Raw genomic sequence first — 27,508 nt, 5'->3', positions numbered from 1 at the left:
CGCACATGGAACATTCTCTAGAAGAGACCACATATTAGGTCATAAAACAAACCTTTGCAGAATCCAAAACATCGAAATATTACAAAGCATCTTCTCAGACCACAAGGCAATAAAACTAGAGATCAATAACAGAAAAACTAGGGAAAAGAAATCAAATACTTGGAAAATGAACAATACCCTCCTGAAAAAAGACTGGGCTATAGAAGACATCAAGGAGGGAATAAGGAAATTCATAGAAAGCAACGAGAATGAAAATACTTCCTATCAAAACCTCTGGGACACAGCAAAAGCAGTGCTCAGAGGCCAATTTATATCAATAAATGCACACATACAAAAAGAAGAAAGAGCCAAAATCAGAGAACTGTCCCTACAACTTGAACAAATAGAAAGTGAGCAACAAAAGAACCCATCAGGCACCAGAAGAAAACAAATAATAAAAATTAGAGCTGAACTAAATGAATTAGAGAACAGAAAAACAATCGAAAGAATTAACAAAGCCAAAAGCTGGTTCTTTGAAAAAATTAACAAAATTGATAAACCATTGGCTAGACTGACTAAAGAAATACAGGAAAGGAAACAAATAACCCGAAAAAGAAATGAGAAGGACTACATCACAACAGAACCAAATGAAATTAAAAGAATCATTTCAGATTATTATGAAAAATTGTACTCTAACAAATTTGAAAACCTAGAAGAAATGGATGAATTCCTGGAAAAACACTACCTACCTAAACTAACACATTCAGAAGTAGAACAACTAAATACACCCATAACAAAAAAAGAGATTGAAACTGTAATCAAAAAACTCCCAACAAAAAAAAGCCCTGGCCCGGACGGCTTCACTGCAGAGTTCTACCAAACTTTCAGAGAAGAGTTAACACCACTACTACTAAAGGTATTCCAAAGCATAGAAAATGACGGAATACTACCCAACTCATTCTATGAAGCCACCATCTCCCTGATACCAAAACCAGGTAAAGACATTACAAAAAAAGAAAATTATAGACCTATATCCCTCATGAACATTGATGCAAAAATCCTCAACAAAATTCTAGCCAATAGAATCCAACAACACATCAAAAAAATAATTCACCCTGATCAAGTGGGATTTATACCAGGTATGCAAGGCTGGTTTAATATCAGAAAAACCATTAATGTAATCCATCACATAAATAAAACAAAAGACAAAAACCACATGATCTTATCAATTGATGCAGAAAAGGCATTTGACAAAGTCCAACACCCATTCATGATAAAAACTCTTACCAAAATAGGAATTGAAGGAAAATTCCTCAACATAATAAAGGGCACCTATGCAAAGCCAACAGCCAATATCACTCTAAATGGAGAGAACCTGAAAGCATTTCCCTTGAGAACGGGAACCAGACAAGGATGCCCTTTATCACCGCTCTTATTCAACATCGTGTTGGAAGTCTTAGCCAGGGCAATTAGACTAGACAAAGAAATAAAAGGTATCCGGATTGGCAAGGAAGAAGTAAAGTTATCACTATTTGCAGATGACATGATTATATACACAGAAAACCCTAAGGAATCCTCCAGAAAACTACTGAAACTAATAGAAGAGTTTGGCAGAGTCTCAGGTTATAAAATAAACATACAAAAATCACTTGGATTCCTCTACATCAACAAAAAGAACACCGAAGAGGAAATAACCAAATCAATACCATTCACAGTAGCCCCCAAGAAGATAAGATACTTAGGAATAAATCTTACCAAGGATGTAAAAGACCTATACAAAGAAAACTACAAAGCTCTACTACAAGAAATTCAAAAGGACATACTTAAGTGGAAAAACATACCTTGCTCATGGATAGGAAGACTTAACATAATAAAAATGTCTATTCTACCAAAAGCCATCTATACATTTAACGCACTTCCGATCCAAATTCCAATGTCATATTTTAAGGGGATAGAGAAACAAATCACCAATTTCATATGGAAGGGAAAGAAACCCCGGATAAGCAAAGCACTACTGAAAAAGAAGAAGAAAGTGGGAGGCCTCACCTTACCTGACTTCAGAACCTATTATACAGCCACAGTAGTCAAAACAGCCTGGTATTGGTACAACAACAGACACATAGACCAATGGAACAGAATTGAGAACCCAGACATAGATCCATCCACGTATGAGCAGCTGATATTTGACAAAGGACCAGTGTCAATTAACTGGGGAAAAGATAGCCTTTTTAACAAATGGTGCTGGCATAACTGGATATCCATTTGCAAAAAAATGAAACAGGACCCATACCTCACACCATGCACAAAAACTAACTCCAAGTGGATCAAAGACCTAAACATAAAGACTAAAACGATAAAGATCATGGAAGAAAAAATTGGGACAACCCTAGGAGCCCTAATACAAGGTATAAACAGAATACAAAACATTACCAAAAATGATGAAGAGAAACCCGATAACTGGGAGCTCCTAAAAATCAAACACCTATGCTCATCTAAAGACTTCACCAAAAGTGTAAAAAGACCACCTACAGATTGGGAAAGAATTTTCAGCTATGACATCTCCGACCAGCGCCTGATCTCTAAAATCTACATGATTCTGTCAAAACTCAACCACAAAAAGACAAACAACCCAATCAAGAAGTGGGCAAAGGATATGAACACACATTTCACTAAAGAAGATATTCAGGCAGCCAACAGATACATGAGAAAATGCTCTCGATCATTAGCCATTAGAGAAATGCAAATTAAAACTACGATGAGATTCCATCTCACACCAGCAAGGCTGGCATTAATCCAAAAAACACAAAATAATAAATGTTGGAGAGGCTGCGGAGAGATTGGAACTCTCATACACTGCTGGTGGGAATGTAAAATGGTACAACCACTTTGGAAATCTATCTGGCGTTATCTTAAACAGTTAGAAATAGAACTACCATACAACCCAGAAATCCCACTCCTAGGAATATACCCTAGAGATACAAGAGCCTTCATACAAACAGATATATGCACACCCATGTTTATTGCAGCTCTGTTTACAATAGCAAAAAGCTGGAAGCAACCAAGGTGTCCATCAACGGATGAATGGTTAAATAAATTGTGGTATATTCACACAATGTAATACTACTCATCGATAAAGAACAGTGACGAATCTCTGAAACATTTCATAACATGGAGGAACCTGGAAGGCATTATGCTGAGCGAAATGAGTCAGAGGCAAAAAGACAAATATTGTATAAGACCACTATTATAAGATCTTGAGAAATAGTAAACCTGAGAAGAGCACATACTTTTGTGGTTACGAGGGGGGGAGGGAGGGAGGGTGGGAGAGGGTTTTTTATTGATTAATCAGTAGATAAGAACTGCTTTAGGTGAAGGGAAAGACAACACTCAATACATGGAAGGTCAGCTCAGTTGGACTGGACCAAAAGCAAAGAAGTTTCCGGGATAAAATGAATGCTTCAAAGCTCAGCGGAGCAAGCGCGGGGGTCTGGGGAACATGGTTTGCGGGGACTTCTAAGTCAATTGGCAAAATAATTCTATTATGAAATCATTCTGCATCCCACTTTGAAATGTGGCGTTTGGGGTCTTAAATGCTAACAAGCGGCCATCTAAGATGCAGCAATTGGTCTCAACCCACCTGGAGCAAAGGAAAATGAAGAACACCAAGATCACATGGCAACTAAGAGCCCAAGAGACAGAAAGGGCCACATGAACCAGAGACCTACATCATCCTGAGACCAGAAGAACTAGTTGGTGCCCGGCCACAATCGATGACTGCCCTGACAGGGAGCACAGCAGAGGACCCCTGAGGCAGCAGGAGATCAGTGGGATGCAGACCCCAAATTCTCATAAAAAGACCAAACTTAATGGTCTGACTGAGACTGGAGGAATCCCGGCGGCCATGCTCCCCAGACCTTCTGTTGACACAGGACAGGAACCATCCCCGAAGACAACTCATCAGAAATGAAAGGGACTGGTCAGCGGGTGGGGGAGAGACGCTGATGAAGAGTGAGCTATTTATATCAGGTGGACACTTGAGATTGTGTTGGCAACTCTTGTCTGGAGGGGGGATGGGAGGATAGAGAGAGAGGGAAGCCGGCAAAATTGTCAAGAAAGGAGAGACTGAAAGGGCTGACTCAAGAGGGGGAGAGTAAGTGGGAGTAGGGAGTGAGATGTATGTAAACTTATATGTGACAGACTGATTGGATTTGTAAACGTTCACTTGAAGCTTAATAAAAGTTATTTAAAAAAAAAAAAAAGCTAGTGAGTGGAGGCCATCTAAGATGCATTAATTGGCTCCAATTCACCTGGAGCAAAGGAGAAAGAAGAACACCAAAGACACTAGGAAAATATTAACCCAAGAGACAAAAAGGGCCACATAAACCAGAGATTCCATCAGCCTGAGACCAGAAGAACTAGGTGGTGCCTGACTACCAATAATGATGACCCTAACAGGGAACACAACAGAGTCCCTGATGAATCAGGAAAAAAGTGGGGTGCAGAACTCAAATTCACGTAAAAAGACCAGATATAATGGTCTGACTGAGACTGACGGAACCCCAGAAGACATGGCCCCCGGACTCTCTGTTAACCCAGAACAAAAACAATTCCTGAAACCAACTCTTTAGACTAAAATTAGGCTGGACTACAAGACATAAAGTGACACTCATGAACAGTGTACTTCTTAGTTCAAGTCTATACATGAGACTAAGTGGGCAGCTCCTGTCTGGAGGCAAGATGAGAAGGAATAGGAGCTGGCTGAATGGACACAGGACATCCGGGGTGGAAAGGGGGACTGTGATGTCACATTATAGGGGTAGCAGCTAGAGTCACATAACAACATATGTTTAAATTTTTGTATGAGAAACTAACTTCGGCTGCAAACTTTCACCTAAGCACAATAAAACAAACAGCCTGGTGCTGGTACAGTGACAGACACATTGACCAATGGAACAGAATTGAGTACCCAGTTGTAAATCCATCCACCTATGCTCACTTCCACAAAGTCTCAGAGTACATTAAATGGGGAAATGGAGGTCCTTTTTTCAAATGGTGCTGGCAAAACCGAATGACCAACTGTAAAAAAATGAAACAAGACCCATATCTCACACCATACACAAAAACTATTCAAAATGGATCAAAGACCTAAATATAAAACCAAAAGCTATAAAGATCATAGAATAAAAAATAGGGTCAATGGTAGAGGACATAATACATGGCATAAATAGGATACAAACAATACCTAATAATTCACAAATACCAGAATATAAGCTAGAAACCTGGGGTCTTCTAAAAATTAAACACTTATGCTCATCAAAAGACTTCACCCAAAGAATAAAAAGAAAACCTACAGACTGGGAAAAAAAATTTGGCTATGACATATCTGACAAAGCTCTAATCTCTAAAATCTATAAGAAAAAGTACAATGCCTCTATATAAAAAAAAAAAAAAGAAATAATCAAATTAAAAAATGGGCAAATTAAATGAACAGACACTTCACCAAAGAAGACATTCATATGGCTAACAGACACATGAGAAAATGCTCACGATCACTAGCCATTAGAGAAATTCAAATTAAAACTACAATGAAATACCATCTCACACTGACATTACTGGCACAAAAAAAAAAACCCAGAAAATAACAAATGTTTGAGAGGCTGTGGGGAAATTTGAACTCTTATGCACTACTGGTAGGAATGCAAAATGATACAACCATTTTGGAAAATGATATGACACTTCCTTGTTGTTGTTATGTGCCATCAAGTCACTTCATAGAGACCCTATGTACAATAGTAGGAAATGTTGCTCAGTCCTGCAACATCCTCACAATCATTGTTATGCTTGATCCCATTTTTGCAGCCACTGTGTCAGTCCATCTCTTTGAGGGTCTTCCTTTTCTTCACTGACCCTCTACTCTACCAAGCTTGATGTCCTTCCCGAGGGACTGGTCCCTCCTGATAACATGTCCAAAATACTTGAGATGAAGTCTTGCCACTCGCACTTCTAATAAGCTTCCTTAAAAAGCTAGAAATAGAAATACCATAGGATACAGCAATCCCACTCTTAAGAACATTTCCTAGGGAAATAAAAGCTGTCACACCAAATAGAAGTATGCACACCTAGCATTATACATGATAACAAAAAATGGAAACGACCTAAGTGCCCATCAATAGATGAGTGGATAAACAATCTAGAGTACGTACACACAATGGAATACTACACAACGAGAAGTAACAGTGACGAATCTGTGAAACATCTCACAACATAGATGAATATGGAAGGCATTATGCTGAGTGAAATAAGTCAATCACAAAAAAGACAAATATTATTTGAGACCCCTATTATAAAAATTCATGAAAAGGTTTACAGACAGAGAGAAACAGTCTTTGATGGTTACAAGGGAGGGGAGCTGTGGGGAGGGAAAAACACTAACTAGACAAGTGGTAACTTTGGTGAAGGGTAAGACAGTACACAATACTGGGAAAGCCAGCACAACTTGACCAAGACAAAGTCATAGAAGCTTAAAAGATACATCCAAACTCCCATAGGCATCAAGTTACTGGTCTGAGGACTGGGTACCATGCTTCCAGGGGACATCTAGCTCAATTGGCATAACATAGTTTATAAGACATAACATAGTTTATAAGTAAAATGTTCTACATCCTACTTTGGTGAGTAGCATCTGAAGTCTTAAAAGATTGTGAATGGTCATCTAAGACATGTCTATTGGTCCCACCCCAACTGAAGCAAGGGAGAATGAAGAAAACCAAAGGCACAACAGAAAGATTAGTCCGAAGGACTAATGGGACACAACTACCACAGCCACCACCAGTCTGAGCCTAGCACAGCTACATGCTGCCCGACTACCACCACTGACTGCTCTAAAAGGAATCACAATACAGGCTCCCAGACAGGGCTGGAGAAAAATGTAGAGCAAAATTCAAACTCATAAAAAAGGCCAGGCTTCCTGATCTGATGGAAACTGGAGAAACACCAAGAGTTTGGTCTTCAAAAACCCTTTTAACTCAGAAATGAAGTCACTTCTGAGGTTCACCCTTCAGCCAAAGGTTAGATAGGCCCATAAAACAAACAATAATATATGAAGCTCAACCATGTGTATGAGATTAAATGTGCACACTAGCCCAGGGGCAAGGACAAGAAGGCAGGAGGTGACAGGAATGAATGGAAATGGGGAACCCAATGTCGAGGTCACATGGCTGGCAACCAATGTCACAGAACAATACGTGTATTAATTGTTTAATGAGTAACGAATTGTTCTGTAAACCTTCACCTAAAGCACAATTAAAAAAAAAAATGTCTGAATCAACTCAACGGCAATGGGTTTGGTTTTATTTTGGTTTGGGTTTTCAGGCCATGTTTGAGAAGAATGGACTCTGATATTAGCGGAGACACCAAACAGATTGCTCAAGATAGAGACATGGTGATGAAATTGTAGCTGGAAACAGTCTACGCAAATGTTTTATAATCAGGCTACTACTCCAGTGGAGGGGTGTCTGTGGCAGAGTGGAAAAAAAAAAAATTTGTATACAGCATTCAAGAGTTTGCTCTTCTAATTGTTAGCCATGTGAAGTCTCTGGATCTTGGTTTCCTCATCTGTAGACTGGGAATAAAGAACACCTACTTCCTAGGGTTGATAAGAGTATTCATTATTTTGTTAAAAATACAGTGGTGATCAACAAAAGGCATCATTATTTTTATTATCAACACCTTACGTGTGCATGCCCTGCTTTGTACCAGGTCTGTGGAGGCACAACACACCATTGGAGACAAATATCTTAAGGAGCAGACTGTGTGGTGGAGGAACAAACACGCAGATACAATGCAAGACAATAGACAAGGGCTAAAATATTGGTCATTGTTCATGGCACAAAAGAAATATAAGTGTTCTTCTTACATATTTGATCAGATCCATTAGCTAATTTACCTAGTTACATTTTCTCACTTACCTTGATAACTAGACACGCACAGAAACGACCTTGCTGGCAAATTGATGGTTTGTTTTGGAGATAGTCCTAGCCTTCATCCTTCATTTCAATATGATGTATAATTTAAAGGGAGCTAAGAAATGGTTTTTAATCTCTGGCCTATAGGCAGAACCATCCCCTTCTAAGAGGCTGAGGCCAAATAGAAGGCTATGAGATATATATATATATATATATATATACACACACACACACACACACACACACCAAATAGGGCTATAACAAAAAATAAATACACATATACACATACACATATATATCAAAATACATATATACATAAATACATATATACACACATATATACATAAATACATACACACACACGTATATACCAATAGGGCTTTATTCTGAACAGTTTTTAATCTTTTCATAAAATCATATATTAGAACTAATATATGTGTATATATATATACACGCACACATACATACATATAGGAAGTCCCTGGGTGGTGTAAATGGTTAAGTGCTTGACTACCAGCTGCAAGGCTGGCTGTATGAATTCACCCAAAGTGCCTTGGAAGACAGGCCTGGCAGTCTGCTTCCAAAAGGTCACAGTCTTGAAAACCCTATGGAGCAGTTCTACTCTGCACACATTCTGTCCCCATGAGTCAGAATGGACTTGATGGCAACTAACAATGACAACAGTGATACATGTGTCTCTCTATATAATATGTATGTATGTATATGTATGTTTACATACACATGTGTATACCTATACATGCCTATATATGCTTATTTTACATATGTATTTATATATTTAAGGTAAAGTACACCAATCATAATTGAACGACTTGATGAATTTTTAACATATGAGTATTTTCATGTAAACACCACCCAGATCATAATACAGATCATTTCCATCACCCTAGATAAAACCCTTATGCCCCCTTCTAGTCAGTACACCCACCCCTAAGGTTAAATGCCACCATGAGTTCCGTCATCACAGGTAGCTTTTATTTGTTTGTGAACCACATGGAAATATAATTATGCAGTATGTTCTCTTTCATGTCTTGCTTCTTTCACTTAACATTTTGATTTATTCATGTTGGATTTATCCATGTTGTTCAATGTATTGGCAGTTCTTTTATATTGCTTTGTAGTGTTTCATTGTACAAATAAAATATACATTAGTTTTGGGCTACCCCAAATAAAGTTGCTATAAACATCCTTACAGATGTCTTTTAGTGATCACACCACACACACACACGACAGCCAGTGCCATCAAGTTGATTCCGACTCATAGCGACCCTATAGGACAGAGTAGAACTGCCCCAAAGAGTTTCCAAGGAGTGCCTGGCAGATTCAAACTGCCGACCCTTTGGTTAGCAGCTGTAGCACTTAACCACTATGCCACCAGGGTTTCCTTAGTGACCACAGATACTGGGTCGTACCAGTTGCTGCCCAGTTGATTCTGACTCATAGCAACTATTTGTGTGTCAGAATAGAACTGTGCTCCATAAGATTTTCAATGGCTGATTTTTTGGCAGTAGATTGCCAGGCCTTTCTACCTTCCAAGTAGCAGCCAAGCACTTAACCATTTGTACCACCTAGGGAAACATAAGCTATATATACTGTGAAACATTTGCCCAAAATTGTTTTATTTACCCTCCCACCAGTAATCTTAGACAGTTCCAGTTGCTCTATATGTTCTGGGAAATACTTGGTATTGTCATTCATTTAAGCATTTATTATTACTATTATTATTATTATTGAGTGTGTATATTGACTATGTTGTTTTATCAGATCTTTAGTCAAGGGAATCATATACGAAATAAAGATAGAACATATCTGATCATAGTTCTTCCTGCTTTAAATTGTTAGCCTGGCTTTCCTCTGGCAGTGGGCCTTCTGCTCCTTGGATTCCTTTCTTCTGTTCTGGGCACATCTTCAGCATCCTGAGGCAATTTTGCACTTTTAATTATCCTGCAAGTGAAGTTCCATAGACTTTCCTACAGGGGTTTCCATTTTGTGTTATTTGCAGACATAATCATGTCTGCCATCTGCTCATCTCCTGATCAGATGCTGATTGTACTGGCCAGGGGGGTTGGTAGAGGGGATTCCATCCTCTGGAATGTGTTTTATAGCACGGTCCCTGCACATCAGTCTGGCTACACGTCTAAATTCCAGCTGCTTTTTTGCTTAATATACATTAAATAAATACTTGTTGAAATGGGTTGGCTTGCTTCTTTTTTTCTCTACAAAATAACTTGTGCTTGTTCCCATTACAAATATTGCACTTTCCTAGAAAATTGCTCAGAGTTTGTACATTTACCTGAAAAGCCTTAATCTGTCCACTTCAGTGCTTTCAGTCTTAAATGATATGATCAGAGTGAGCAATATTGTGAGTTTACTAAAACATAAATCTGCACATAATGGTGCTCAAAAATAAGCTATTAACTATTTTCAAGAAGGGTCTGAACAGTAGTATAGGCAACTTAGCACTTTGGAATTGTCTTGATGATGCATTGCCTCAGACCTATAAAACCTGGTAGGTATTGGGAATACTAACTCTAAAACTCTCTAAAAAAATTGTTTTCCTAAAAATTAATAATTCAGAAGAACTAATAGTTAACACATATGACTTATGTGGCAATATATATCATCTCTGAACCTCTCAATAGTTCCGTGAAGTCCTCATTTTACAGAAATAGAAACTGAGTTTGAGAATTAAAATTTTACTTGCCGAACCTACATGTCTTCTAAGTAGAATAACCATTACTAAAATTTGGGTATTTTGATGTGGAGTCCCTGGGTGGTACAAATGGTTGACAGCTGGGCTACTAAAGTAGGATGTTTGAATCCACGCAGAAGAAAGGCTTGGTGATCTACTTCCAAAAAAATCAGCCATCAAAGACCCTATGGAGCATAGTTAGACTTTGACATACATGGGGTCATCCTGATTTGGGGTTGACTCCCTGGTAACTGGTTAGTTAGTTATATGTGATATTAAAAATTCTTGAAGAAAATAAGAAAGTTAAAATAAAAAATTGACTGTAATTGATACAGTTTTAAAGAATTTAGTAAGTGAAAGCAAATGAGAATGCCTCAATACCTTTTTCTTTTCTTTTTTAAATTGTAAGCATCCACATTTCTACGGAGATAGATAGTCTGATGGTCCATGATAGAGAGTGTATAGTCCAAATGTGAAAGAGGGAGCAGCAAAGATTGAGGTTTCTTACTGGTTTTCTTCTTATTTTTTTCTCAAATCACAGAGCTTCATTTGAAACGTTTCTATAGACCAGTGGAACACATTATTTTCCCTTATTCTGAAAAAATATCCTTGCTTTTAAAAAAAAATTATTGTTGCTGAGAATATGCACAGCAAAACATGCACCAACTCAACAGTTTCTTCATGTACAATTCAGTGACATTTATTATATTCTCTGAGTTGTGCAACCATTCTTACCTTCCTTTTCCGAATTGTTCCTTCCCAATTAATGTAAACTCACTGTGCCTTGCTTTTTATAGCTTACTTTCTATTACAATCCGCAAAACATTCCGTGCCATCCTTTGTAAAATAATAGTGGTGTGACAGTTTTCTCTTGGTGATTACTTAACTGGAGACCTGCACTATTTCTGCTGTTCTCTTTTTCAAGTAAATATGTGTCCGTGTATTTTCCTTCTAGTTTTTGCCATTTAGGTTCTTACAAATCCTAACTTTATGGTTGTGTTTATCAGACTCTAAGCAAATGGAACTGAAAAATCCTATAGTATTAATTAATCTGGGTTTATTTATGTATCTCAGAATATCTGTGTCTTTCTGAGCCCCATCAACAATGAGGCGAAGTGGTAGATTGCAGTGAATTAAGCCAGAAAGTTTCAGCTGAATTTAATTAAAACCTTCAGCTTAGTCTAGGTTTGTTACATTCGCAAATTTACATATTCAACTATAGAAAGCATTTACTGGCTCTCTCTGGATCTACAAGCAAAGAAGGCAGTTACCCATATCGGCTAGGGTGATTAATCCTGATTACCAAGAGGAAATCAGGTCGATATTATACAATGGAGGTAAAGAAGAATATGTCTGGAATGCAGGAGATCCCTTAGGACGTCTCTTAGTACTACCATGCCCTGTGATTGTCAATGAAAAATTACAGCAACCCAATTCCAAAATGACTATTAATGCCCCAGACCCTTCAGAAATGAAGGTTTGGGTCACCCCATCAGGCAAAGAACCACAGTCAGCTGAGGTACTTGCTGAGGGCAAACAGAATATGGGATGGGTGGTAGAAGAATGCAGTTCTAAATACCAGTTACAACCACAAAACCAGTTGCAGAAATGAGGACTGTTATGAGTATTTCTTCTTTATATGTGTCTATCAAATATATATATATATATATATTTTCACTTATCAGATATAAGACACAAACAGGACTCATGTGTTTTCGGTTTTAAGTGTGTTAGTTGTATCATGTTGGGCACAGGTATGACCTTATAATTGTCTTTATTCAGAGATTATTCATGGTTTAAGGAGATGTGTACAGGGCCAAATTGATAAGGAATGGACATGATCGTTACAGTTGTCAGTCACCTTGGCTGGGTCATGATTCTCAGTGGTTTGGCAGTTATGATATAGTTTGGCAGTCATATAATGATGTAATCACCTCCATGATGAGATCCACTGTGAGCAGCCAACCAGTTGAAAGGGAGTTTTCTTGGGGGTGTGGTCTGCATCCAATATATGCAGACTTTCCAGCAAAGCTCACTGGCTTTTTCTCTGCTCTGGATCCTATGTTCAGCTTCTCAGCATCTGACATCCAGTTCCTGGGACTTGGGCCAGCAGTCTTCTGTCTGATCTGTGGATCTTGGTGTCATCATCGCCTGCAGCTACATGAGTTAGGAGAAACTTCTAGCCTGATGACTGACCCATAGACCCATAGCCTTATGAGCCTTCCATTTCCTTGAGATAAATCTGTGTGTGTGTGTGTGTGTGTGTGTGTTACACACTTTACTGGTTTTGCTTCTCTTGAGAACCCAGCCTAAGACAGTATGTGACTTAGTTGATGCCCTAAATTAAAAACACACACACACACACACACAAAAACAGTTGTCCTCAAGCCGACACCAACTAAAGGGGTCCCCATATGAGTCAGAGTAGAACTGTGCTCCACAGGGTTTTTAGTGGCTGCTTTGTTGGAAGTAGATTGTCAGGCCGTGTCAGCTACTTGCTCTAAATAGTCGATCAGAAAGGCTGAGCGAATAGAATCATCTGATGACAGATCATCGTCTGATGAGTTGTTTTACCATACCCTCCCTTTGGTTCACCACTTGTTTTCTTCTAATTCTTGACTTAAATTTCCAGCTGTAGTAAAAAGAAAAATCTGAAAGGGCTCCATTTGTCTAGTTAATAAGAGTTCGTCCAGGACTCAGGACACTGTTTCCTAGTTACTGCCCTGGCACTTAGATACCACACACAGGCCAGCTAACCAGACACACGGGTATCACAGTTATCACCTGAGCTGCATTTCAGATACTATCACTACTGTCCCTGCTTCCGAGGGCCAGGCGGCGGGGGTGAGGGGAGGAATAAATTCCTGCCTCAAAAGGAGTAGTTATAAGAATAATGATAATTTAATGTAAGCACTAACATATCTTATTTTAAGCTGCAGTGGAGGGGGCAGACAATTACAAAGATTGCATCACCTAGTGTCTGTGGGATGCCTCAGGTCCCACTGATAACTTCCCGTGTAACCATCTGACACCTGTTAGTTTTAAAATGATTGCTGAACTTTTTGCCCCTCCCTTCTTCTCATCCATCTTACATCTTTTTACTCCTTTTTTTTTTAAACATACTTTAGATGATGGTTTACAGAATAAACTAGCTTCTCATTAAACAGTTAGTATGCATATTCTTTTATGACATTGGGTACCAACTCCACGACATGTCAACACTCTCCCTTCTTGACCTTGAGTTCCCTATTACCAGCTTTCCTGCCCCCTCCTACCTTCTAGTCCTTGCCCCTAGACTGGTGTACCCTTTAGTCTCGTTTTGTTGTATGGGCCTGTATAATCTTTGGCTGAAGGGTGAACCTCATGAGTAACTTCATTACTGAGGTAAAAGGGTGTCGGGGGCCATACTCCCAAGGTTTCTCCAGTCTCTGTCAGGCCAATAAGTCTGGTCTTTTTGTGAGTTAGAATTTTGTTCTACGTTTTTCTCCAGCTCAGTCTGGGACCCTCTATTGTGATCCCTGTCAGAGCAGTCAATGGTGGTAGCCAGGCGGTAGCCAGGCACCATCTAGTTGTACTGGATTCAGTCTGGTGGAGTCCATGGTAGTTGTGGTCCATTAGTCCTTTGGACTAATCTTTCTTTTGTGTCTTTACTTTTCTTCATTCTCCCTTACTTCCAAAGGGGTGAGACCAGTGGAGTATCTTAGATGGCAGTTCAGAGGCTTTTAAGATCCCAGACACTATTAACCAAAGTAGAATGTAGGGTATTTTCTTTATAAACTATGTTATGCCAATTGAACAAGATGTTTCCTGAGACCATGGTCCCACAGCCCTCAGCCTAGTAATTTGGTCCCTCAGGGAGTTTGATGTGTCTATAGAGCTTCCATGATATTCCCTTGTACAAGTTGTGCTGGTTTCCCCAGTATTGTGTACTACCTTACCCTTCACCAGTTACCAGTTATGTATTGCCTATTTAGTGTTTTTCCATGCCCATCCCTCCCCTCCCTTGTAACCAAAGGTTGTTTCTTTTTGTGCGTAAGCCTTTTCATGAGTTTTTATACTAATGGTCTCACACAATATTTGTCCTTTTGTGATTGACTTATTTCACCAAACATAATGCCCTCCAGATTCATCCATGTTATGAGATGCTTTGCAGATTCATCATTGTTCTTTATCTTCATGTAGTACTCCATTTTGTGTATATACCATAGTTTATCCATTCATCTATTGATGGGCATCTAGGTTGTTTCCATCTTTTTGCTGTTGTGAACAATGCTGCAATGAACATGGGCGTGCATGTGTCTATTCACGACAGCTCTTAATTCTCTAGGATATATTCCAGGGAGTAGGAATGCTGGATCATATGGTATTTCTATTTCTAGTGTTCTAAGGAGGCACCATATCATTTTCCAAAAAGGTTGTATCATTTTGCATTCCCACCAGCAGTGCCTAAGATTTCCAACTCCCCGCAGACTCTCCAACATTTGTTATTTTCTGTTTTTTTTTTTTTTATTTGTGCCAGTAATGCTGGGGTGAGATGATATCTCATTTTGGTTTGGATTTGCGTTTCTATAATGGCTAGTGATTGAGATTATTTCCTTATGTGTCTGTTGGTCTCTTGAATGTCTTCTTTGGTGAAGTATATGTTCACTTCTTTTGCCCATTTTTTAATTGGATTATTTGTGTTTTTGTTGTAGAGGTGTTGAATTTTCTTGTAGATTTTAGAGATTAGACCTTTGTCAGATTTTTCATAGCTGAAAATATTTTTCTAGTCTGTAGGTTCTCTTTTTACTCTTTTGGTGAAGTCTTTTGATGAGCCTAAGTGTTTAATTTTTAGAAGATCCCAGTTATCTACCTCATCTTCTGGAGTCTGTGTGTTGTTAGTTAAAGTTTGTATCCGTTTAATGGCAGGTATTACGACCACTTGAGTTGATCCCATTTTTCTTCTATGATCTTTATAGTTTTTGGCTTTATATTTAGGTCTTTGATCCATTTCCAATTAGTTTTTGTGTATGCTGTGAAGTATGGGTCCTGTTTCATTTTTTTGCAGATGGACATCCAGTTTTTCCAGCACCATTTGTTAAAAAGACTGCCTTTTTTCCATGCGACGAACTTTGGGCCCTTGTCGAAGATCAGGTTACCGTAGGTGGTTGTATTTACATCTGGGTTCTCAATGTTCTTATTTCTGTTCCATTAGTCAATGTATCTGTCATCGTACCAGTACCAGGCTGTTTTTACTACCGTAGCTGGACAGTAGGTTCTGAGGTCAGATATTGTGAGTCCTCCTACTTTCTTCTTCTTCAATAGTGCCTTACTTATTTGGGGCCTCTTCTCTTTCTATATAAAGTTAATTAGTTTTTTCACCTCTTTAATGAATGTTGTTGGTATTTGGATCGGGATTGCATTGTATTTAAAAATAACTTTGGGTAGAATTTCATTTTCACAACGTTAAGACTACCTATCCATGAGCATGGTATGTTTTTCCATTTATGTAGATCTCCTTTGGTTTCTTGCAGTACTGTTTTGTAGTTTGTTTTGTGTGTGTGTGTGTGTGTGTGTGTATAGGCCTTTTACATCCCTGGCTAGATTTATTCCTAAGTATTTTATTTTTTCTAGGAGCTATTTTTTTAATTCTAAATGGTATTGTTTTCCTGATTTCCTTTTTGTCAGTCTCTTTATTGGTGTGTAGGAATTGGACTGATTTTTGTATGTTTACCTTGAATTCTGCCACTCTGCTGAATCTATTAGTTCCAGTAGTTTACTTAAGAAGTCTTTTGGATTTTCTATGTATAATATAATATTATCATCAACTTGGGACAGTTTTATTTCTTCCTTACTAATCTGGATGCCTTTTATTTCTTTTTCTCCCATTATTGCTCTATCTAGGACTTCCAGCACAGTGTTAAATAGGATTGGTGATAGAGGACATTCTTATCTTGTTCATTTTCTCAAGGAGAATGTTTTCAGCCTCTCTCCATTAAGAATGATGTTGGCTGTTGTTTTGTTGATGCCCTTTATTATGTTGAGGAATTTCCCTTCTATACCTAATTTATAGAGAGTTTGTATCAGGAATGGGTGTTGGGCTTTGCTGAATGCCTTCTCTGTGTCAACTGACATGATCATGTGATTCTTTTCTTTTATGGATTACATTGATTATCTAATGATGAACCATCCTGCATATCTGGTATGAATCTCACTTGATCGTGGTGCTTTTTTTTTTAATATAATGCTGAATTCTTTGGCTAGAATTTTGTTGAAAATTTTTGCATATATATTCTTGAGAGACATTGGTCTATAATTTTCTTTTTTTGTTGTATTTTTACCCAGTTTTGGTATCAGGGTTATGCTGGCTTCATAGAATGAATTTGGAAGTATCCCTTTCTTTTCTAGGTTCTGAAATAGTTGTGTAGTACTGTTGTGAGATCTTCTCTGAATGTTTGGTGGGATTCTCTAGCGAAGCCATTCTCATCAGGTTTTTTTTTTTTTTTTTAATTACATTTTTAATCTCTTCTCTTGTCGTGGGTCTGTTCAAATTTTCAACATCATTTTGTGATAATTAAGGTAGGTAGTGCATGTCTAAAATTTGTCCATTTCACATAGGTTTTCAAATTTGTTGGAGGTATAGTTTTTTCAGAACACTCTGTTATGATCCTTTTAATTTCAGTTGAGTCTGTTGTAATGTCCCTATCTCATTTTTTTGTTTGTTTATTTGCTTCCTCTTCTATTTTTCTTTTGTCAGTTTGGCCAGTAGTTTGCCAATTTTGCTGATCCTTTCAAAGAACCAACTTTTAATTTTGTTGATTATTTCTATTGTTTTTCTAATCTCTATTTCTGTTCTGATCTTTATTATTTCCTTTCTTCTGGTGGCTGGAGGCTTCTTTTGCTGTTCTATTTCTGTTTGTTCGAGTTGTTTAGCTAATGTTTTCATTTTCTTCCTTTTTGATGTTTGCATCTATTGCTATAAGTTGACCTCTGAGTACTGCCTTTGCTGTCTCCCAAAGGTTTTGGTATGATGTGTTTTCATTCTCAGTTGATTCTAGGAATTTTTTTATTCCATCTTTGATTTCTTCTATTACCTAGTGGTTTCGAAGCAGGGTGTTATTCAGTTTCCATGTAATTGATTTTTTTCCTTCCTCTTTCTGTTGTTAATTTCTGTGTGGATGGTGTTGTGGTCAGAGAAGTTATTTTGTATTATCTCAGTGTTTTGGATTTTGTTGAGGGTTGCGTTATGGCCTAAGATGTGGTTCATTCTGGAGAATGTTCCAGGTGTGTTGGAACAGAATGTATACTTTGCAGCTATTGGGAGGTGTGTTCTATGTATTCATATGAGTTCAAGTTGGCTTATTGTGTCCTTTTGATCTTCTGTATCTTTGTTGAGTTTTTTTTTAGATGTTCTGTCCTTTACCAAAAGTGGTGTGTTAAAGTCTCCTACTATTATTGTGATTCTCTCTGTGTTTTCCAATTTCTCCCTGTTCTGGAATTCTAATCACTCTCCGATTTTTGCTTTTGATTGTATTGCACATCATTCTCAGAGTTTCTTCATTTTTATTCATCCTTTTTGTGATTTTTCCTCAAAGAAAGTGGTATCCAAGTATTTGTCTTCAATTTTGCTGATCCTGTCTTCCAGTGTTTCAAGCCTTCTCCTCAGCTTTTCTATGACACTATCCATTTCTGAAATCTTGTTGTTTATCTTTTGAATTTCTACTTGTTGTTTTTGTGTGATTTCCAGTTGTGAATTTATTTTAACATTTTATTCTTCTATTATTTTCCTGAATTCTTCCCTTTTTTTGTTCATATTTTCCATGAATTTGCCTTTTCCATGAATTTGTCTATCATTTCCTCATTTTTCTTTCTTTCTTTTTTTTTTTTGCTTCAGCTCTTGGATTGCCCTGAATATTAGAGATTGTATTCCCTATCAGGTAGTTCCAGTGCCTTTTCTTCTACTGAAAAGTCATCTGGTGTTTTATTTTTGATGTTTGCTGGAACCATCCTGTCCTTTTTTTTTTTAATTATCTGCTGTCTTTAGGACATTCAGGAGTTATTTTCTTCATTTGTTGATTGTATATGCGTTTGTTTTATCCTGCTTTTTTGTTGTATTTGTTTATGTCTGAGCAGCCAGGCTGGCCTTTCTTTGGTGTTTGCTTGTCTGTGGGCATGATACATTTCACATCCTTGTCCAATGAGCAAGGCCAGTTGCTCAGCTACGGTGGAGCAGGGTAGGTCCAGGTGAAGGGGGATGGGCTGGTATGGATTGTTTGTCATGTACTGAGGCCGAGAGGGTAGGCGAGGGGTCAGTACAAGGTAGGCTCCTGTAAGCAGTGCCTGTGTTGCTAAGGGGTGTGATGTTCAACACACAGTGCATATACACAGGAGGGAGGGGGTAGGTTGTGATGTGTGGAGCTAAGTTGGCTATGGGGAAAGAAGAGAGAGAAACAGGAGCCAAATAAACAAAGAAAAATGCTGAGGGAGACTGCAGTTGGAGTGGAGAGAGGAGAAACCATGAAATGAAGAAAAACAAAGAGGAAAAAAGAGAAATAAACAAATAAAAGTTAAAAAGATAAATAAATACAAGAAATGTCCACTGGGATCCCACCGTTGACTGAGGAAGTGGCTCCCAGGCCTCAGGGCACAGACCATCTAAAAGGGTCAGATATGGCACTTAACACCAGGTATTCAGGAGAAAGGAAAGAAGGAAGTAGAGAGAGATGAGAAACTGAGAAAAGAAGAAAAACAAAAAGAAAAAAATTAAAAAAGAAATGCCCCCAAGGATCCCATCAACATGGCTTCACAGACTGGGTAAGTGTCTCCCAAGCCATGCAGTACAGCCCAGCTAGAAGGGGTGGAGGCTGCATACAGTGTCAGGTATTCAGGAGACAGGAAAAGAGGGTAAGAAGGGAGATGTGAGAATCTGAGAAACGAAGAAAAACAAAAAGGAAAAAAGAAAATGAAAACAAACAAAAATGCCCCAGGGATCCCAGTAGTGTGGTGATGTGGACTGGGAAAGCAGTTCCTCATCTGAGTGGTGCTTCACAGCCTGTCAAGAAGAAACAAAGATGGCACATGGAGCCAGGTGTTTGAGAGAAAGGAGGGGGAGGAGGTGAGAGGCAGGGAAGAAACCAAAAGAAGCCAAAAAAAAGCAACACCAGCAACAAAGAAATGGCACTGAAGAAGCCACCTGGTATGGGCCAGGTGAATCCATGCAGCAAGGAGTCGGCCTGGCACGTCAGTTGCTTGGCCCACTAGGAAGCAGCGGAGGCTGTGCAGGGGGAAGAACTGTGGGGGGTGGAAAAACTTGTATTGCTCATTACTGGGTGCTCTGTCTCCTGCTGGAAGCTCCGTGAAGCTGCTTTCCTGTAATTCTTGTCCACAGATCTCTGACAGGATTCCAAGATCTGTGCTGCGTTAAGTGATAGGGTGCCTCTGCTAGTATCCTCCCTTACTCTCTGTTCTCTGCCAGTTTCTTATTCCATTTGGTGCTCAGTTGAGTTCTTTATCTCTTCATTTGATGCTTAGGGTTTCAGGATTGATGTTTGTCTCTGTTTTCCTTAGTTTTTTGGGTCTTTGCTGTGGAAAGATGGCTTGGGTGCTTCTCTCTGTAGCACCATGTTGGCTCTGCCTTTCCTTTCTTACTTCTTGTCTCACGAATTATAGAAGCATTCGCCAGGGTCCCTCTGCTGCACAGTCATCATTATCATGGATAACCCAGATGAAAACATCCTCTTCTCTGGCCTAATTTTCAGAAATTCAGTTTTTGGGTGTGAGTTAGGAGAAAGGGAACTATGTGGCTGAATTATGATCATACCTTTTAAGATCGGCAGCTGAATGACATCTCCGATTTTACCCAAAGAAATTCATTTTTAAAATACTTGTTCACAGGCCTATTCAGGGAATATGTGTAAAGCACTTTCTGGTTCCCATAATCAATATTAATTTAACATGCTACTTTTCACATATTATTTTAAACAAAATAGCAAGTGTCGGTCTACATTATACGTTCATATTATTTTCAGAAGTTTAGACTTATTGGAAATAAAACTTATGGATATGAATTGAAGCTTCTCCTGTCCTATATTCCAGGGATTTGGTAATTTTAAGCATTTCAAATAAACAGCTTTGAAATGACTTGTTGATTTTTGCATTTAGGACAGCTAGCTGTCCTCTTTTCTAGTGTTAAGTTGCCTTTCGTTAATAATTTATCACTTCTGATCTAGGACTTTGGGAAATGAAAGTGCCGTACTGACTTCAGGTATTAGCAGAAAGAAAAGACAGAGACCTAGAATAATCTTGCAACTGGAAATTTTATCTGTAGCTAAACTATATTAGTAAGATAACTTAATGTTGATGAAATTTCCTTTTGTGGGGAGGCTTTCTCCTGAGAATGTTTAACTAGCAGGTGGCTCAGTGGATGACAGCTCTTCAGGTTCTGGGCAAATTCCAGGAGATTTACCTGATAAGGTTTGAGTGTGATACTGATGCGTATTTGTGTCCCATCAGGTAGAATGTCCTTGGGAGAGATCCATCCCACTTTACCATATAATGGTGGCCAAATGTCTTAGGATCCATCCTCCTGCTGTTTCTACTGGCTATAACTTTTCTAATATGCAGCTGTTTTCTTAATTATTATGATATTTAATGTTATTTAGCAATAATAGTATTTTTGTGAAACTTGCGTGAATAATTCCTTTGTGGAGACTGGATAGAAGTTGTGGGAAAGAATAGGAAGACACTGGGAAGTCCATGCTGGGTTCTGACTCAGAGACTTTGAGGACCTCCACAGAGCCACCTCTAGGAATAGAGCTCAATGTGACCTCCCATAGTCCCATTCAAGGCAAATAGGGCATGGGGCTCTTGGCAAGGTTATGGAATAGAGAAAGTCCCTTTTGTAGGCAGATAAAGTCAAGAAAATCTTACAATGAAATAGTGACTGAGGTTTTTACTTTTTAGGGGGAAATAGTGTACTTCAACAAAATTATCTTCCTTATAGTTTTATATGTTTTAAAAAAGCCCAATATTTTCAAAAACTGCTGGGAAGACAGTAATTTTCCAGCATAAGCCTGTATTCTGTACCCATTATGCACTGATTCAGCTGTCTGTCACCTTTAGAATTTGTCCTTATTTTGACCTAGCTGATGCTGAAAATTTCGTGCATTTATCACTTCACCTCACCACTACTGCAATTCCATTTCTTTTTCTTCCTGTTTAACTGCATTTTGTCTGAGGAAAAAAGGTGTTAGATTTACAGCCTTGAGAATGAAAGGTGTCGCTTTTGGAAAACAATAAATATTGTATGGAGAGTAAGAACATTTGTGCATCTGCAAGCAAGGGGCTGTGTTTGCTCCTGTGGTTTCCTCAGCATGCAGATTCCTGCTGACAATTTTGATAACAACAAGAACAGCCAAGAAAGCAACTGAAGACCGCCTTTTGGCTAAATGGGAAAAGTATGTAAATAGAAGAAAGACGCATGATTAATTCTTCTCTCTAGGATAACAGAGTCAGAGTGCTGGAACAGAGACCCTCTAATTATCAGTGCTTTGCGATGTTTTCAATAGAATTTGTTTTTGTGTCTGAATAATTTATGTAACTCAGAAAATAGATTCTATCTACAGCACAATTTAGAACATCATGGAGGATATAAAGTATAAAACAGAATGCTGGTGTGAATAAGGATTAAAATATTATGCAAGAGGAGTACCGAGTTAACAGTGAAGACATTAAGTATTTATAAGAATTCAGAGTCAGAAAAGTGAGTATGGGGACAAGTGGACAGAAAAGCTTCATGGAAGTAGATGGAACTTGACTTTAACTTTGAGCAATGAGTGGGCTTTTTGATAAGTGTAGACAGGAACAACGGTAACAAGAAGTACTGAAGGTGCAAATACAAAGAGGTTGGAAGGAAAATAGCCTGTCATCTGGTGATAAGGAGAGCAGCAACACTCGATAGAATGAACAGAACCCAGCTGTGGAGACTGAATAGATGAGAAAGTCAACTTCCCTTTTTTGGCTCCTCTGTACCATGGCAGACGGTGATAATTCCTTTAATCACAAGTAAGCGGAAAGAGTGTTAAAGGTGGTGAGGTCTTAAAAAGCCGATTTTGGGGGGGATGGATTGACTTTGATGATTTGCCTGAGGATGCTTTGAAGGTAGAATTATTTCCATTTTACAGCTATTTACACTTGGAAATAACATCTATGTAAGATTGGATCAGAGGATCTTGAGATCCTTTTCAAAATAGAGATAAGCTAATAAAAATCCTATCACTGCCAAATACCAGATTCCTTACCTACATTATAAGTTAGATCTTTACAGCCATTTTATGAGGTACCTGTTATGCTTGTTTCACAATGAGACATTTGAGCATCAGAGAAGTTATTTGGCTTGTTTGAGGTCCCACATATAATGGATGGCAGAACTGGAGTGTTAAATTCAGGAAACTCTGACATTGCATTCATGCTCTTTCCACTAACCTGCACTGCCTTGTTGCCTTGTTATGAGTGGTAAAATGTTCAATGACTACCCATCTATCAGTTTGTCATACTCTGGTGGCTTGTTTGTGTGTTGCTGTGATGCTGGAAACTAAGTCACTGGTATTACAGATACCATCAAGGTCATCCATAATGAACATATTTCAGCAGAACATCTAGACTTAGACTAGGAAGAAACGCCTGGTGATCTATTTTTGAAAATTGCCCAATGAAAACACTATGGATCACAGCAGAATATTGTCCACTATAGTGCTAGAAGATGAGCCTCTCAAAATACACAGCAGCTGCAATAGACTTGAGCATACTAACAGTCATGAAGATGGTGCAGGGATCGTAATGAGTTGGAACTGACTCAACAACAACTAACAAGAGCAACAGGGTACAAAATATAAAGCTTATACTTTTTTTCCTAACAGATAGTCGTTACATACATAAAATTAAACCAGAAACAGGTAATAGTTATAAAATAGGACATCATTTACTGCTGTACTTTAGGTTTAAACTACAAGTGACTGCATTCAGCAGTAGATAATGCCTGTAGTCATTTCTTATTCATTCTGTTAACAAACACTACTATGAGCCCAGTTTCTCAAATAATAATTGCTCATATTTGTACAGTTTATATGACACTTTCAAAAGGGATTTTAGTAATCTTCATGAAAACTCATCAGTAACAGGCAAGGCATGTACATCATTCCCACTTTATTGGAAAGAAAAAACTGAGGCTCAAATAACAAGAAATGGTAAATGGCAATGCTAGCAACTGAATCCAGTTTTAATGATTGAGTCTAATAAATCAAAAAACCAAACCTGTTGCTGTCAAGTTGATTCCGACTCAATCATAGCAACCCTATAGGACAGAGTAGAACTGCCACATAGGGTTTCCAAGGAGCACCTGGTAGATTTGAACTGCTGACCTTTTTTGGTTAGCAGCCAAACACTTAACCATTGCCACCACCAGGGCTACTGAGTCTGATGGTATTTTAAATCCTACTGTGTCTCAAATGCCAGCACTATATCTGCCATTTGAGTTTTTAAACCTAACTGGATATAATCTGTTCTCCTTGCTTGGTACGTGTCCATTGTGGCTGCTACTGCCTGAAATTCTCTTCTAAATTTTATTCGAAAATACTTCTCTGCATATAATCATTCCCTTATAACTTTCCTAATTCTCAGTAATTCATATTTCCCATTAGCTCTTCTCATAAAGTTCTTCAGGGTATGTTTATAATTTCTTCTATTTTTTCATTCACAGTTTTAAGCCTTCTCTATAGATATAAGCCACCCCTCCTCACCTCCGAACTGCATGAAAGAACAATGATAACCCTGGTTATTGGAAATGACAGCTCAGGAATCTCGTGTCAGTGAGAGCATCTGTAAATTCTGTTTCTTTTTGCTTAAGTCCAAAAACCAAAACCTGTTGCCGTCAAGTCGATTCCAACTCATAGTGACCATATGGTTTCCAAGGAGGGCCTGGTAGAATTTGTTGTAGGGGAAAAAAATCACAAAGTTTAGTAAAGCAAAAAGAAAGTTTTATTCAGCATATATTCAAAAAGACAGAAGTGGGAAGTGGACAAGCATATTGCCAGAGTTAATGGCTGCCCGAATCTGAGGGCGGTTACAGAATCATCAGTAAATATATCAACATTACGAAAACGGGTGAAAGCTTCGCCTTTTCACAGATTGGCTAGAAATTGTGGTCTTATACTTTGAATTGCCTTTCTTTACAATCACTGGTATAAATTTCAGTAACCCGACAGTCAGGAGGGTCTTCATTGGTCCAACAAATTTCTATTCACTAAATATTAATAGAAAAAGATAGGGGTGAAAAAAGTCTTTTTGTGTCCTGTTTGATTGGCTTTATGTGAAAAGTTCCCTAAAAATATTTTTTCTTCCCTAAAAGAAAATTTCTAAGATTGTACCATCTATTGTCTTTATCTCAGAGCCCAGTTGATATGTCCTTATGAGTCTTCGTGGGTCCAGCTTCAGCTGGGTCGCATTCTCTTTCCTCAAAGACAGGCAATAATAATTCTAATATTATTTTCTAAATCATTGCCTCCTTTTGATCAGAGACTGGAGATAGCACATCCATGATCAATACCTGGGCTTAGTTGGGCTCTTAGATGGCGACCGTGGCAGGTTCTTTAAACTCATGGTGCTGGCTTTCCACTGGATACCATCTGGTTCTTCACTGGGTTTAGGCAAGAGCAATGTTTTCATCAATCATATTGCCAGAGTGAGCAGACTCAACGTACATCAACGTTTTAGCCTGAGGCCTTCTTTTGTCTTTTAGGTGTGTAAGACAATACGGGATAAATTTTATTATGCCTAATATTATCAGGATGTAGACTAAAAGTATTACTATTCCTTGTAGTAGTGATCTACCCCATGTACTTATCCTTGATGGTAGCCAACCAAATAAATCTGGTGTTTGTAAGGGTGTAACTGTGTGTAACCAAGTAGCTTGTTGTCTAAATCTATGTATATTTTGTTCTACTTCTCGTGTTATTTATCCAAATGCAACAAGAGGTATTTACTATAGCACAGACTCTACCTTCTTGGGCTAATAAAAAGTCTAAGGCTATTCTGTTGTCTAATGTCACCTTGGCCAATGAGGTCAGAGATTGCTGTTGTGGTTCCATCTGGCTACTTCATCTGCTATTTGTTCCACAGTAATGAATAGATTTCTTAAAGATTTCTCTAATTCAACTATACCATAAGTAGAAATTAAAGCTCTTAGAAATGACCAACCCCACCATGAGTGTTGGACCAATGGGCTTTCTTCTGACTCTCATTTTACAATGGATAACAAATTAACATTACCTTTCCAGTATTTACTAGCATCATTATTGTGAATATCTAAAGGTAACCCCAAGGTTCTCAGTGTGCATTGCCCACACATTTGCCAGGAATCTAAACAAGAGATTGTCCATGTAAATTCACTGTCAATTGGAAAGGGATCATCTAAGTTAGTTACAGTGGGATCCACCATACAGAAACACATATCCATAAGGAGCAAACAAAATTTGTCTACAGGAAACTGAAGGTATAGAAAAATTTGTACATGACAACCATGTCTCCATTAGAGAATTATCACAGATAGTCTTCTTAGTTGTAATTCTATACAGGTAAGACTTTTCTAACATTGATTATTATAATAATGAGGACAAGGTAAACCATTAAGGATTGCAACTTCAGCTAGCTTATCATAACACTCTTTAAACCAATCACTTAAACCTCTAGGAGAGTTTTGATACAGGTCTATAAAATGTTCATCTTTATTACAAGCCAAATGAGGATATCTTCAGAGGAACTGGGTATCACACAAGTAATCGTTTAACCTGATACAAGTGATATTAAAGCATGGTATTGATAATGTTTGAGTTACAGACAGAGGAGTCTATATTTAACAGCATGGGGTAAATCTTCACTAGAGTTTATAGTAGGAGATGGAGTCAAATGATAATTTCACACGGGGAATGTTAAAGGGTCAGCGTTTTCTTTAACAGAACAAGGGTTTTGATGGCAAATATAACATTGTGTTCAATTACCAGCACTTGCTACAGATTGTGATAATCGGACAAAAGCATTTTCATTCCAAGTGTCTATTCTTTTAAAAAATAAAGCTTCATTTTAAATCAGTTAATACAAATTAGTTAAGTGATAATATAACAAATAACAAAATATTAAAGTGTACATTTGAGTCACTCATCCAAAGGAGGTGGTCATTTGGTGGTTGTTTTGGAAGGGCGTTTGAATTTCAGCTTTAGTCTTTTTGCTGGTTCAATCACCAAATCAGGAACCTTGGTCATCTTTAATTGGGAAAGATGTATCCAGGATTTTACACCCCGTAATTCTGCAGCAAATTCATTTATTAGTAAAACTAAATAGGGACCCTTCAGTTTTGGTTCTAAAGAGTCCTTTACCTCGTGCCATTTCTAATATATATAGTAGTCACCAGGTTCTGGGGCACGATAACCTATATAACCAGGAGGAGAGGTTTGAGCATAAGCATGTTTAATCACTTTATCATTGGCTTTAGTATGTTGTGTCAAGCTTTGGCAATACTTTAACAAACTATTTGAAATCAAATTTGAATCAGGAATTATAGCATTATAAAGAAGAGGCATAATACATCCAGTGACTATTTCAAATGGGGTTAACTTGTGAGGACCAAAAGAAGTAGATCGCAGATCCGTCAATACAATTGGAAGCACTTGAGGCCATGTTAAATTTAAAGAAGCAGTAAGCTTAGCTAAGTGAACTTTTATTATTCTATTTGTTCTTTCAACTAATCTTGAGGATTGTGGATGATATGGACAGTGTAATCTATGCAAGATAGGAAAGGTGTTACAAACTGTTGCCAAAATATGAC

The sequence above is a fragment of the Elephas maximus genome, chromosome 26 (genome assembly GCF_024166365.1).
Source record: "Elephas maximus indicus isolate mEleMax1 chromosome 26, mEleMax1 primary haplotype, whole genome shotgun sequence".
Taxonomy (NCBI): domain Eukaryota; kingdom Metazoa; phylum Chordata; class Mammalia; order Proboscidea; family Elephantidae; genus Elephas; species Elephas maximus.
This window is presented reverse-complemented; position numbering follows the sequence as displayed.